Source organism: Mandrillus leucophaeus, unplaced genomic scaffold (genome assembly GCF_000951045.1).
Source record: "Mandrillus leucophaeus isolate KB7577 unplaced genomic scaffold, Mleu.le_1.0 Scaffold1208, whole genome shotgun sequence".
Lineage (NCBI taxonomy): Eukaryota > Metazoa > Chordata > Mammalia > Primates > Cercopithecidae > Mandrillus > Mandrillus leucophaeus.
In genome coordinates, this window is record NW_012100410.1 from 426,679 (window position 1) to 441,156 (window position 14,478).

The 14,478-nt window shown below is 38.9% G+C and overlaps 1 pseudogene across 1 annotated transcript in view; it reads left to right on the forward strand.

Annotated features, from left to right (window-relative positions):
* LOC105532559 overlaps nucleotides 1-1,556 on the forward strand; it is a 4,833-nt pseudogene extending 3,277 nt beyond the window's left edge. The window contains exon 2 of the transcript XR_001005006.1: nucleotides 174-1,556. The product of XR_001005006.1 is annotated as a sister chromatid cohesion protein PDS5 homolog A pseudogene (transcript). The remainder of the gene's footprint in view (nucleotides 1-173) is intronic.
* Nucleotides 1,557-14,478: the final 12,922 nt, after the last annotated feature.

The window sequence follows — 14,478 nt, forward strand, 5'->3', positions numbered from 1 at the left end:
TCCCAGCTACTCGGGAGGCTGAGGCAGGAGAACGGCGTGAACCCGGGAGGCGGAGCTTGCAGTGAGCTGAGATCCGGCCACTGCACTCCAGCCTGGGCAACAGAGCCAGACTCCCTCTCAAAAAAAAAAACAAAACAAAACAAAACAAACAAACAAACAAACAAAAACATCAGATACGTCTCGCTTGCAATTAGCTGCTGGTAGTGCCATAATGAAGCTTGCTCAGGAACCTTGTTACCATGAAATTATTACCCCAGAACAGTTTTAGCTCTGTGCACTTGTTATTAATGATGAGTGTTACCAAGTAAGGCAGATATTTTCTCAGAAACTGCATAAAGCACTTGTGAAGTTACTGCTTCCATTGGAGCATATATCCCATATATGGCGATATTTGCCTTGTGTGCCAAAGATCCTGTGAAGGAGAGAAGTGCACACGCACGACAGTGTTTACCGAAAAATATCAATATACGCAGGGAATACATTAAGCAGAACCCTATGGCCACTGAGAAATTATTATCACTGTTGCCTGAATATGTAGTTCCATACATGATTCACCTGCTGGCCCATGATCCAGATTTTACAAGATCACAAGATGCTGATCAGCTTCATGATATCAAAGAGTGCCTATGGTTCATACTTGAAGTTTTAATGACAAAGAATGGAAACAATAGCCATGCCTTTATGAAGAAGATGGCAGAGAACATCAAGTTACCCAGAGATGCCCAGTCTCCAGATGAATCCCAGACAAATGAAAAACTGTATACAGTATGTGATGTGATTCTCTGTGTTATAAATAGTAAAAGTGCTTTGTGCAGCGCAGATTCACCAAAGGACCCAGTCCTCCCAATGAAATTTTTTACACAACCTGAAAAGGACTTCTGTAATGATAAGAGTTCTATTTCAGAAGAGACAAGAGTACTTCTGTTAACAGGAAAGCCAAAGCCTACTGAAGTGCTAGGTGCAGTAAACAAACCTTTATTAGCAACGAGAAGGAAACCCTGTGTTAGAAGCACTGGTACTGAGACTGGAAGCAACGTTAATGGAAATTCAGAGCTGAACCCTTCAACTGGAAATCGATCACGGGAACAGAGTTCAGAGGCAGCAGAAACTGGAGTTAGTGAAAATGAAGAGAACCCTGTGAAGATTACTTCAGTCACACCTGTAACGAATATTGACCCAGTAAAGAATAAGGAAATCAGTTCTGATCAGGCTACCCAGGCTACCCACTGCTACATCAGCAGTGACCAAGGAAAGAAAAGAACAGTAACAGCAGCTTGTGCAGAGAATATCCAACAAAAAACAGATGAGAAAGTAGATGAATTTGGACCGCCTGCCCCTTCCACACCCCGGAGAGGACGTTGACCCAAGTCTGAATTCCGGGCAATGCAACCCAAAATAATGATCTAAATAAACCTATTAACAAGGGAAGGAAGAGAGCTGCAGTGGGTCAGGAGAGCCCTGGGGGTTTGGAAGCAGGTAATGCCAAAGCACCCAAACTGCAAGATGTAGCCAAAAAGGCAGCACCAGCAGAAAGACAAATTGACTTACAAAGGTAAAAACGCATTTGCAAAGGGAGAAAATGAAGACCAAACAGAAGCAGGCTCCAGTTTCTGCAAAAACTTGAAATCACAAATGTCCCTGAACAGAAAATGAAGCTCACTTCAGAACACACACTCTCTGCCTTGAAAACTACAGAAACTGCTACTTCTTTTTTCACAGACCACGGGTCCTCTGATGGAAATGTACAGCGGAAACTCTTGAGAGAGAGGCTAAAAGCAACTCTGTTCTCCCCCTTCCCCTAGACTTTTCTTATGAAAAGTCAATAATTAAGCAAATTGCTTAACACTTGGTTCCAGTTCCTGCCTATCTGGAATTTAAATGCATAATACACCATAATTTCCACGCTGCAGTTTTTATTTTGAAGAAAGTAACAAGATGTCTTTACACTGACACTGAAAATTCATCCATTTTAGAGCCAGGAATTTACATGTTACAAAGGAAAAAATAGAAGTCTACTGAATTAATTTTTTTAAAGAAAAGAGATCAGATTAAATATTTCTTTGTTTTTCCTTTCGGAAACTTTTATATATAATTCTTTCTGCCTGCCTACTTTTCTGCAAAAATGAGATGTACAGATTTCGGTTCCCTGCTATGAAAAGTGATGTGGTGGCAATTTTATAAATGTTGCTTTCTGATTTTTATCAGAGTGAGAAAATAATTAAAATTATTATTGATTTGCAAGTAGTAAACAGTTCATATTTTGATTTTCCCTCATTTTAGTTTAATATAATTTGCAATAAATGTACATACTGTTGTTTGTTTCATAAAGCATATCACCTTAAAATGGTTTTCACTCCTGTGATTATGTTGGAATATTTGGAATGTTAAAGGAGTGAAGACTATCCAGCATTTGGTTTTATAATATTTGTCACCAGATTTTTATTAATGTTTAAAAAAAGTCAAATTTTTAAAAATAGTTGGAATTTGGCAGCTTTGTAAGGAAAGTTGGAGGTGTTTTAGGATTGCTATCAATTTTCAGCATTGTGCTATTGGGAAATAAGTGTTTTGCTTTTGTCTGATGGTCTGGGCTCATTTTTACATTTATTTTAGAAAACTGTTGCATCAATGTATTATGTTTCTTGGCATTGTTCAGCATAGGTAATGTGTGCACTTTTTGTGTACACATAATCATATTTAAGTTTTTTTATTAAAATAAATGCTTCTAGATGTCATGGCAGTCTTTTTAACCTTTTTATCATATGCTTTCTGGTGAATTTTTTCATGTTAAAGAGCTAAAGTCATAACATGATTACAGTCAACTCTCCTGTATCTGTATAAAATAGTGACTATACCTCAGTTTTTAAATTTTGTGATAGTCATAAACTTAGAACAAAATAATGAAGGCATGTAAGACCTGATTCTGGAGGAACTTGAAATTTGTCTTTTCTCATGTCCAGAGTTCTGTCCTGCCCCAATGCCCACTATGCGGTCATCTGCAAAGCTCTAGCAGAGTGTGCTCACTCCATTGCTAGCATGGGTTAGAGGAAACAAATAACACTTGTGTTGTAACTTGGTCTTGATAGCCTGTAGTGTATGTGGGATGTAAAACAAACAATAAAGTGTGTCAAAGGTGGATGATTCTGTTAGAGTGAAGTTCGAGAGTAAATGTCATTTAAATTTCTCATAGATAATCAAGAGTTGGCTGTGTATTGATTGACTGAAAGGTGGGTAATTATTTTAAATATGAATATACACACACATTTAGGTATCAGAAGATGCTTAGGGAACAATGGATACCAATGATAGAAAACGATACCTCTACAGGGGCAGAAAAAGCCCTACTCTTCCTTATTGCCTCTTCAGAACCCTTTAGAAAGTATAAAATACTGCCTCCAACTTGCTGAAGAAGAGTATCTGTACATAAGCATCAGAGAAGTCCCTCAAGCAGTCAATAGGTGTGTTCTATTTAGAAAGTTTAAAGTTCTCTTAGCATCAGACAACTTGATTCCTAAGGTTTCCAATGTGTCACCAACAAAAAGTGCATTGATAGGTACCTTGTCTCTTTCTCCCTTTGATTAACTGCCCAGCATCATGGTTTACTAGATTACCAAGTGTTACATCATATTAAACAAAATGTAGCAGAACCATCTGCATCAATATATTCCTGTTTAGATTTTTGCAGGAGAGTAGTTACTTAAAAGGATCTGGTCCTTGTATGACATAAATGGCCCACCCCAATTTTGTAACATGATGCAAGTGTCTGGCACTAAGGGAAGCAAGAGTAGGATTGTAGAAAGATCAAGCTGATGGGGAGGGACTTGTTTATGGGAATTTTCTTAGTTTTCCTTTTTGAAGGAAAACATAAAAATCCCTTAGGAATTTGGTATTCATATCTCAGAGAACTGCAACACGAAAGTGCAGACTTATATTTGAGAATTAATGTCAACCCTTTGTGTCTAGTTTGAAGCTTCTTGTATTTGTGTAAAACTACAAGCCGGAATTTTCTCCTGTGATAAAAAGTGTGTATAATGTAAAGCAGTTTTGCATATTCTTGTGCTGCACATGGGCTGAATTTAAACAACAACAACAACAACAAAAAACTTGAAGCAGAACCCTGTAATTTGTGTAAATGACAAGTGTAAAATCCTACCATAAAATGCTAAAAATATGCACTGTTTTGAATAAAACCAACAAATGCAGCATTAAAAAAATAAATAAATAAAAGAAAAAACAAAAATGAAAACCACCTTCTAAAGAGAGAATCTGGAGACCACCCTTTCCAGGTTTGAATGGGAACATGGGCTAATTTTCTCATTCTTGCAGTTATTTTTATAATTGCCTTTCTATTGTCATTGATTTCCAGGCAGCAATTAGTTAGATTGAACTTTCTACATATTCTTCTTTCCTGGGCTAGGAGGTAGTCTAAAGCTAATCTATTCTGATAGATAGCATTCCTCATTTTTCTGGCTTGCTGGGCCAGTAAATCCAATGCATTTGCTGTTTCATTAGTGATGATTTTAAGTACTACCTGCAACTTTAGGATGGGGTTAAGCATGCAAATAGGAGTGCAGTATCTCCATGACTTATCTTGTGCCCAGGTAGCTGGCTTATAGTATTGAATTATTCTTTCAGGGGGCTAATTTGTGTATTTCCAATCTCTTATTTTTATATCTTTCTTTACATCTAAATCTTTTTTGTTTCTTTTTCTAACTTCATCATAGACGGGATATCCTGAAGTTTCTCCTTGTTGCAGTGGGAGTAGGAAGAAAGACGGTCTAATTGTTCTAAGCACATAGGCCTCTGTCTATTTGGTGGGCAATTGTCAGTAGGCCTGTGGTCCGCAGATCCAATAGAGACCAGAGGATGCTTGCCAGGTATTTGGAGCTTTAAGCTGATACCAGGTGGGGTTTAGAGAAGAGAAATGGGAAAACGGATTTGGATGAGGTGATTTGGAGTCATCTCTGCCTTGCCACAAAGTTTTTTTTTTAGTGTTTCATTGTAACATTGCTGTCTCAAGCAAGTTAGTTCTCTTACTAGGTCTGTAAAGACTTTTCCCTAGTAAGCAACATAGTATCTCTTGATAACAGACGTTTTTAGGAGCCAGACCCTTGAATTTAGGTAGCTTCTGGGAAAGAGTCAGTCAGCATAAAATTACATTGTGGCATTAACTCTTTTGCTTCCTAAGGCTGTTGGTCTCTTATGTTAGCTCCTCTATAAACATAACATAAGGAAACTGCCTAGGCTGCTGGCAACGTTTTCAGCCAGCTGAGCAAACAGGTTTTCAGCTAAAGGAGGAGGCTCTGGTAACTTCTGGTCTACATGCTTATAGAATGACTTAAAGACTTGGAATTGTTGCTGGGCTGGACCGGTCCAGGTTCCTTTTTTGATAACATACAGGTAGGTTGCTGGGTATGTGTGTATGTAGACATGTATGGGGTAACCTGCAGTCTACATAAGTAAGTCTGGCTTTAGAATGGTGAAATTTACAGGATTACAGGTTTTTGTTTTATAATTTGGTTTTACCAGTATTTTGGTAAGCATAATTGACTTAGGGTGCCACGATATGCAATACTGACAATCTTTCTCTGGGGTCTCAGGGGAACAAGGTGGAGTTACTCTTGGCATGCATACATATTTGTAGTCATTTGTATAGTATCTTTTCAAAGGCAGGTGACTACAGACGGGTGAGTCTTGGTGTGCTGCCTGACAAGCATCAAAATATAGAGAAATAGGCCTTCAGTAAAAAGGAGGGACCTTGGTTTGGTTTAAGAGGGGACCTTCTTTTGACCTTGCACAAATTTCAAACCATTTACCAGGTAAAACCTTGGGGTCATAACAGACATAAGGCTGGTTATTTGCTGGGTCACAAATTGAGTAGGTGCTCTGATTATAAGTACAAGTTCTTAACCGAGTCCTTGTACACTCATACTACACGTGGTACAATAAAGTTCTAGTTATACTGTTCCTTGACTAAGTAGTATGTGTACAGTGGGGACATCCTTCTATAGGTGCTTTTTCTAGCATGGTTAAGGGTGGGTAACAACAGCAAAACAATGTACAGCATATTCATACCCAGCAAGGACAGAAAAGGTCCTTGCCTGGGGGAGGAGGTTGAGCACAACAACAGAACAATAATAAAACAGTTAGTATTGCAAGGAAAACTACTAGTGTTAAGATTTTTAACCACATTAGCTTGCTTGATGAGACTTTAAGCTTTGGCCATGCGTAGGCTAGTCAGCTTCCGGAATGTGACTAGAGCAGGGCTTGCTGTCTCTTCAAGCTTCAGCCGTGCATAGACTGGTCAGCTTCCAGAGTGACCAAAGCAGGGTTGTCATCCTCAGCAGCAACTGGGTCTTGTCGCAGGATCAGCCGGGTCAAATGGCCTGGATCTTGCTGGCTGGTTCACTTGGCTAGAGCTGCCAGTCTCAGCTGACTGTGGTGGATCCAAGGCACAACACCTGCAACTTTAACAACAGTGGGAGTGGACAAGGTTACATTATGGGGCCCATCCCACATGGGTCCTAGAGAAGTTGGGTTCTACTTTTCAACTTAACCAGAGTCTCTAGGTTTAAATGGGTGTCAGGCTTTCACGTACTTAACTATGAAGACTTTGCATGGCTATTTCTAAAGCCTGTATTTGCTTTCTTAAGGTTAATTCCTCTAGTTACTGGAGATCACCTTTAATTTGACTTATGACTTGGGGGTGGCTGACCAAACAAAATCTTGTAGGGTGAATACCCAATTTGTTTGGTGGTGGTGCACTGGACTCAGAGGAGGACCGTAGGCAAGACTTGATCTCATCTCAGATGAGTTTCTTGGCAATATTTCTTCAGTAGCTGCTTGAGTGTTGGGTTCATGCGTTCCACTTTTCTTGAACTTTGTGGTCAATAGACTGTGTGTAACTTCTATTTTATTTTTAACAGTCTTCTTAAATCTTGCACTGTATTAGCTACACATGCCAGCCTATCGTCTGACTTTAAAGTTAGAGGCAGTCCAAACCTGGGGATAATGTCGCTTCTTCTGTCCTGGTGGGGAAAGTCTCAATCCGTCCTGAAAAGTTGCAAATAAACGCTAGCATATACTGATAGCCTCTGGCACAGGGCGTTTCAGTAAAGTCTATAAGCAAGCTTTCACAAGGCATAGCTCCTTCTCCTGTTCAGTTTCCCAAAGGAGGGGTTCTTTTTCTCCTTCTTTGTAACTTCGTATAATGGCTTAGCCATCAGGGAGAAATCTGGAATCCAGATATGGCAGAATCTTGCTGCCTTCAACTTTTAATGTGACTATGGGCTCCTGGAGGCTTAATGAGAAGGAGCCTGGTCTGTGTTAGTCTTTATATCTTTCAGTCTTTGCTAGCTTGATTAGATCAGTATCCGGTTCTTCTAGGGTATGGCAGCTTTTAGCTGGTGACTTCTTTATACCACGGCTTTTACCACTCTCTTTATTACCTTCTGGACATTCATATTTTTAGTGTTTTTTTTTTCTTTTTGCATTGTGCACATGGATCTGTTTTTAGCTTTGTCTGGCTCTCAAATCTTTGCTTAACTTGACTTCTTTTACGTCTGCATCTATATCTTCTTACATTGGTAGTCTCTCTTTTTATGACGGCTGCTGCTAACAGATTGGCTTTTTTTTTTTTTAAAGCTTTCAATCTGCTTCTTTTATGTTTCTTGAGTTCTCTTGCTCTTACGGTCAGCAGGGCCAGGCAATGGCACGGGCCTCGCCCTCGTGCACTGCAGTCTGTCTCTCCTGTTTCTTTCTGATTTCTTTTTTTTACTTTTTTCTTTATTTTCTCACACTTACTCTTTTGGGCTGGGTAGGATCTGCACAGCTGTAGTTCACTCCTAGGTTGTCACTGGTCCAGAAGCTTGGCAGATGCCTCCCACAAGTTGTAAGAATTATGCCTTTCTATCTCCTTTGCTCTTCTCTTGGCACTGGTCCCTGTCCCTTTCTTTTTCTAGATAGAGCCAGGCTGGGGAGAGGGACTTAACCTTTGACGTGTCTAGCTGCCTGGTTCTGCACTTGTTGCTTTTGCTTTTTCTTGTTTTGCTTCCTGGTCACAGTTAACATACACTTTGGTGGCCACTTTTATAAGCTGGGTGGCATTCATGCCTGCGACTTCTGCTTGATGTCACCCTGGGCTTGCCGTATAAATGCTGTGTTCATCATGCACTGATTTTCAGCAGCCTCAGGGTCAAATGGGGTGTAAAGCCAGAATGCTTTACAGAGTCTGAAAAAGTAGATACTATGTCAGAATCAAAATAGACTGATCAGACCCATTGGTGATATATGATAACCAAGCAGAAAGTAGATTTAGCAAGTAGTTAGTATTAGTGGTCATAAAAACTGCGTTGAAGGGGATTCATATAATATTCCAAAATACTATATAACCAACTGTCCCATATATAAGAATTAACTGAAAGGGTGATCTTCTGGTAGATAAAAACCCTCAGAAGACCTTTAGATGACCCTATTTACTGAATTATAAGTGCGGTTCTGATATGGCCTCTAAAGTTTCCAATATTTGTTTCAGACTAGATCCAGTATATTACAATGTCATCTTACAGAGCAGAGTGGGTCAGTGGTTATATGAACAGGGAATTGTCGTTCACAACCAGTTGGGTTGTGCTCAAACTAACTTCTTTAGGCAAGTTATTTGACTTTTCTGTATCTCAGTTTCCTTATCTGTAAAATAAACATAGTAGTTTCCATTTCATATGGTTATTGTGAGGATTAAATGAGTGAATACATATGAAGCACTTACAATAATGCTTTGCACATCGTATGTGTTAACTATTGTGATTTCTGGGAAAGACCCAGACATTTTACTGAAAACACTGAAATCCTGAAATCTGTATAACTGTGTATATTTACAGCTTCATTGAGAAGACTCATGAAGCTTTATTTTAAAAAGTGCATCATTTGAATTACTTACAACTCAAAAAAACTAAGGAAATGGCCGGGTGCAGTGGCTCACACCTGTAATCTCAACACTTCGGGAGGCTGAGGTGGGCAGATCATGAGGTCAGGAGTTCCAGACCAGCCTGACCAACATGGTGAAACCCTGTCTCTACTAAAAATACAAAATTAGCCAGGTGTGGTGGCAGGCACCTGTAATCCCAGCTACTCAGGAGGCTGAGGCATGAGAATCACTTGAACCCGGGAGGTGGAGGTTGCAGTGAGCTGAGATCGCACCACTGCACTTCAGCCTGGGCTACAGAGCAAGACTTTGTCTCAAAAAAAAAAAAAAAGCTTCTGTCTAATGACCATGCCTTGGCTATGAGTTCCCTTGGACTATATAAGGCTCTATCCTGACCAAGAACCAGAATCAGTGGACCTCAACTGATACGAGATTGCTGAAGGATGAAGCTTTTGGGAGTGCAGGGAGGTCAGAAGAATATGGTAAGTTTATTGCAACCTTAGAGAGTGTGAAAATACTATTTGGCAAACAAATGCCACACCTTACTGAACTGGTGTCAGGACTCACTCAGTGAATAGCAAACCACCTCTCCTAGCTCCAGGACTACTGGCCAACTGAGAGGATAGGTGTAATTTTTTTCAGCTGTTGGCATGCCCTTCATAGGTTTCTCCTTCAGGGATCTTTCCCCACCTCGGATAACTTTCTCAGGAATTAGCTCCCCCACCGTCCAACCCTCTGCCTATCTTCCATCTTCTCTGCTTTCCACAGAAGGCACTCTCAGGAACTTCAGAGTACTTAGGTAATGGGTTGAGTTGATCTTTTACAGTAATTCTTTATCTGGGCAAAATGTGCTTTGTTGATCTTACCTGCAATCTTATAATACATAATTTCAGGAACTTAAAGGAAACAAAATGACAATGACACCCAAAGACACAAAGTAAAAAGATTGGACAATAGCAACCCTTAGCACACATCACAGGACCCTAAAAGTAGATAACTTTTCCTTAACTTGGGAATCTTCATGGTTCTTTGTAGAAATAAAAGTATTACTCTCATTCAGTTATTGACCAATCTTTACATACTGGATCTTGACTGTGGATTCTGTACTAAAAATACATTTAAGTTTTAACTAAGTCAATCTCCTGTAATTGTTCCCAGCCTGCCAATGAACCCTGCCTTCCACTTACAGTTGCTTCTGGGAATGCATCCATGATCTGTTTCCTTAAATACTTTCTCCTTCTTCTAGGTTTTTTTTGTGATGAATCTTTAACTTTAGATCAAATTCTCACTTCCTCCTTGTTTTTTTGCAGCCTGCTGTCATCCAGGACCTTGCAACTGAGGGCTGCTTTAGACTAGTTCCTGTGTCTTTCACTGGTCTTGTTAATTACTTCAAGTTTATGGCAACATTTATTGAGGTATTCCTACATAGGCTTTGCCTATATTAACTCATTTATTCCTTATAACAACCCTATGAGTTAGATACGATGATTACCCTCCTTTAAAGTTAAGTAAATTAGATTTCAATATTAAAAAAAAAAAGGTATACATGGTAGAACCAGGTTTGGGTTGGGCAGGCTGGGTTCAGAGCAATGTGCTTATTATTGTCTTCACACTAGCAAGATACAGTCTATTCTGCTACAGCATATGTATGTAACAACAATTAGCTAATACACAATTGGCATATAGGACATCCTGTCAGTATAATTTGAAAGTTGAATAAATTCAGAGCAATTTTTTTGTAGGCAAAGGAAACTGTATAACAATAATAGAATGATAACCTAACGCAGGAGCGATAAAATACCCTCAGCTTGGATGTTGCACAGGTAGGAATCCTTTCAGCTCTATTTTAAGAAATAGAAAAATGAGTACTTGGTTTCATAGCTCCTCCCTAGAGAGGTGCACTTCTAGCCTTGCTGAGCTATCAGCTTGTAGAAGTTGTATTTTCTCCTCTGCATACCTTTACAGTTGCCCCTCCATAGCTCAGTGTTCTTCCATCTACACTGTCTTCACACCTGCATGCCAGCATGCCAGCATTTGTACTCTATTGCTTTTTCGCATTTTTAGTATCCCCTGAAGCAGTTCGCAGATACACTGAGCTGCCTACTTGACCTTCTAAAGTTTCTCAGGGGAGGGGGGTGGTGGTGACCAATTGTTATTTCTTTCTTTATTTATTTTTAATTGTAATTTGGCTGTAGATTTGCATAGGTTTTGAGTGATCTTCCCCAATCCCGTTTTGTTATTTTTATAGAACAGCAGATTGTGAGGCTTGTCGGTGGTATATACATCATACACAGGTTATAGCATCAACTCAAACATCCCGAATTAATCATCATTCCAAACTTGTAATTATCATCCCAAGCTTAGCTTAGCATTTTCATCATAATAAATACATTTTTATGGGGTCAAGGCACTAAACTTATTGTTCATTTTATTACTAACAATATTATGAGGGGATTTTATCACTCCTGCAATAGGTTATAATTCTATTATTGTTATACATTTCCCTTTGCCTACAAAAGTGATACAAAATTTATTTAAAAGATGGTTTTTGCCAGTAAGATGCTTAAAATCTACTAAGAGAAAATATGTATATTAAAAAAGACAAATAGTAAGGTTGTTAGTGATAGACAAACATGACAGCTAAGCAAAATGTATGATACCTTTATGATATTGTAGGAGGGACACTAAACTTATAATCAGACAACTTGGATTTGAATCTAGACCCTATCACTTGCCTTGTGACCCTGGAAAAACACGTAAACTTTATAGGCACTAGTTTTCTTAGCTTTAAAACAGGAATAAGGCTAGGCACGGTGGCTTATGCCTGTAATCCCAGCGTTTTGGGAGGCTGAGGAAGGCAGACTGCTTGAGGCCAGGAGTTCAAGACCAGTTTGACCAACATGGCAAAACCCCATCTCTACAAAAAATACAAAATAAAATTAGCCAGGTGTGGTGATGTAGGCCTTTGGTCCCAGCTACTTGGGAGGCTGAGGCATGGGAATTTCTTGAACCCGGGAGCTAGAGTTGGCCGTAGACCCAGATCATGCCACTGCACTCCAGCCTGGGTGTCAGAGCAAGACTGTTTTAAGACAATAAAAATAATAATAAAATAAAAATAAATAAAACAGGAATAATTATATGAAAAATAATTAAAAATTAAAACCAGGAATAATAACACCTGTTTTGCAGAATTTTGCAAGAATTAAATGAAAAATATATGTCAAAGTGCCTGACACTTTCAATGCAGGCACTGAATAAATGTTAATTTTCTTTCTTTCTCTCAAACAGTGCACAAACATCATCCAGGTGTCGCAGCATTTGTTTCTAAGGGCTGTGCATAAATATAGCTGGGTCATTATTTTGTAGTAATTAAGAGTATGTTATAGATCTGTGCCTTCAGTGCTCAACAATGAAGTCACTGCAAAGTCAAGCAGGGTTTTTGATCACTGGGAAGTCAAAGTTGTGTCCTCCTGACTGTGTCCCATTCTTTTTGGTTTTTGTTCTTTGTTTTTAATTACAGCTTTATTGAGAAATAATTTACATACCATATAATTCACTCGTTTAAAGTATACATTCAATGTTTTTGCGTATATTCAAATAATTGAGAATCATCACCACAATCAACTTTAGAACTTTTTTTTTTTTTTTTTAGATGGAGTTTTGCTATTGTCACCCAGGCTGGAGTGCAGTGGTGTGATCTTGACTCACTGAAACCTCCACCCCTTGAGTTCAGGTGATTCTCTTGTTTCAGGTGCCTGAGTAGCTGGGATTGCAGGCACCTGCCACCATACCCGGCTAATTTTTGTATTTTTAGTAGAGATGGGGTTTCACCGTGTTGGCCAGGCTAGTCTCAAACTCCTGACTTTAGATGATCTGCCTGCCTCAGCCTCCCAAAGTGCTGGGATTACAGGCATGAGCCACTGTGCCTGGTCCCAGAATGTTTTCATCATGACAAAAAGAAATACTGTATGCATTAGCAACTACTTACCATTTGCCCCCTGTATTAGTCCAATTTCACACATCTATAAAAAAACTTCCTGAGACTGGGTATTTATAAGCAAAAGAGGTTTAATTGACTCACAGTTCTGCATGACTGGAGAGGACTCAGGGAAGGTGAGGGGGAAGCAAGGCACTTCTTACATGGTGGCAGGAGAAGAGAGAGACCACAGAGAAAATTGCCACTTTTAAACCATCAGACCTCATGAGAAAAAGCCCTTATTATCACAAGGACAGGTTGGGGGAAACCACTCCCCTGAGCCAATCACCTCTTACCAACCTCTCCCTAGACACATGAGGATTACAATTGGAGATGAAATTTGGGTGAGGACACAGAGCCAAGCCATATCACCCCCAAACCCTTTATGACTAACTCTGTATAACCTAGAAAAAACCCTGAATGATTCACCATTTCCTCAGCTTACTCTAAGGACCTGCCACATTTTGAAATGTGCTCTTTTCTTTCTAGCATGGTTTGGATAGATATGTATAGAATGGATGGAAACAAGGCAAAGATCTTATACCAGCCACTGGTCAATGGCTAAAGTGCTGAAGGTGATGAGAAGAGCAAATAGGGAGCATGGTCTGGTAGCTCTGTTTTCAGCCTAAGGCCAATTCCTAAGGACTCAACATGCAACCAGAAAGGAATCTGGTGAACAGCTATCCTGATGATCAATAAAATTGACTCACATGTGATATTCAATATGTATGTGTTACTCTTTACTGACTCCTAAACAAATATCTACTTCCCACCTGTGCATCTAACCCGAAATACAGATGGGGAGTAGACATTTCTATCTACTTGTTTTTCTTACTCAATTCTTTACTTTTTCTGTAATTTTTATAGGTAGATCAAGTATTATGGATAAACATTAACATCTGGAATCACAAGACCTGGGTTTGAGTTTGGACACCTTCATTTACTTATTGGTTGTATAAATTCAAGCAAGCTACTTAACTGCTTTGAGCCTCAGCTATCTGTCTGTATCATGAGATCATGATAACACTAATCTCAAAGGATTGGTGTAAATATTATATAACATAATGTGCATGAGAATTGTTTGAAAATTAAAAGTACCATACAAATGGTTAGGTTTTAAAAATTATTATTGCTGTCATCTGCACTTAAAAAAAGCTATGTATATCAATCTAGAACATCAGCACCAGTTTTTCCATGTTGATAACACAATTTTGTTTCAACTAAATTAACACCTCCTCTCTACTGTTTCATTTGACAAGAATAATTGAGTTCCACAATGAACCAAATTATTCCTCCCTTGTAAAATATGAAATGAACTACTGTATTTTCTTTTTAAAAAAGTAATTTTTTAAAGTCTACATCCTTGGTATCTGATGCAGTATTGTATTCTCAGTTGGTAAGTATGAGAAAAAAGTAAGTTTATCTTTTTTGTCATTGACCCACACTAGTCTTTTGAGGTGAATGGGCCTGAGGCAGAACAAGTGAATGGTTTTAAATGAACTTGCCTTCTAACTGCAGCTCACTCTATGGTGACTTTTTCTTTAGACTAGAAAATTGATGAACATTTGAATTTTTTTTTTTTTTT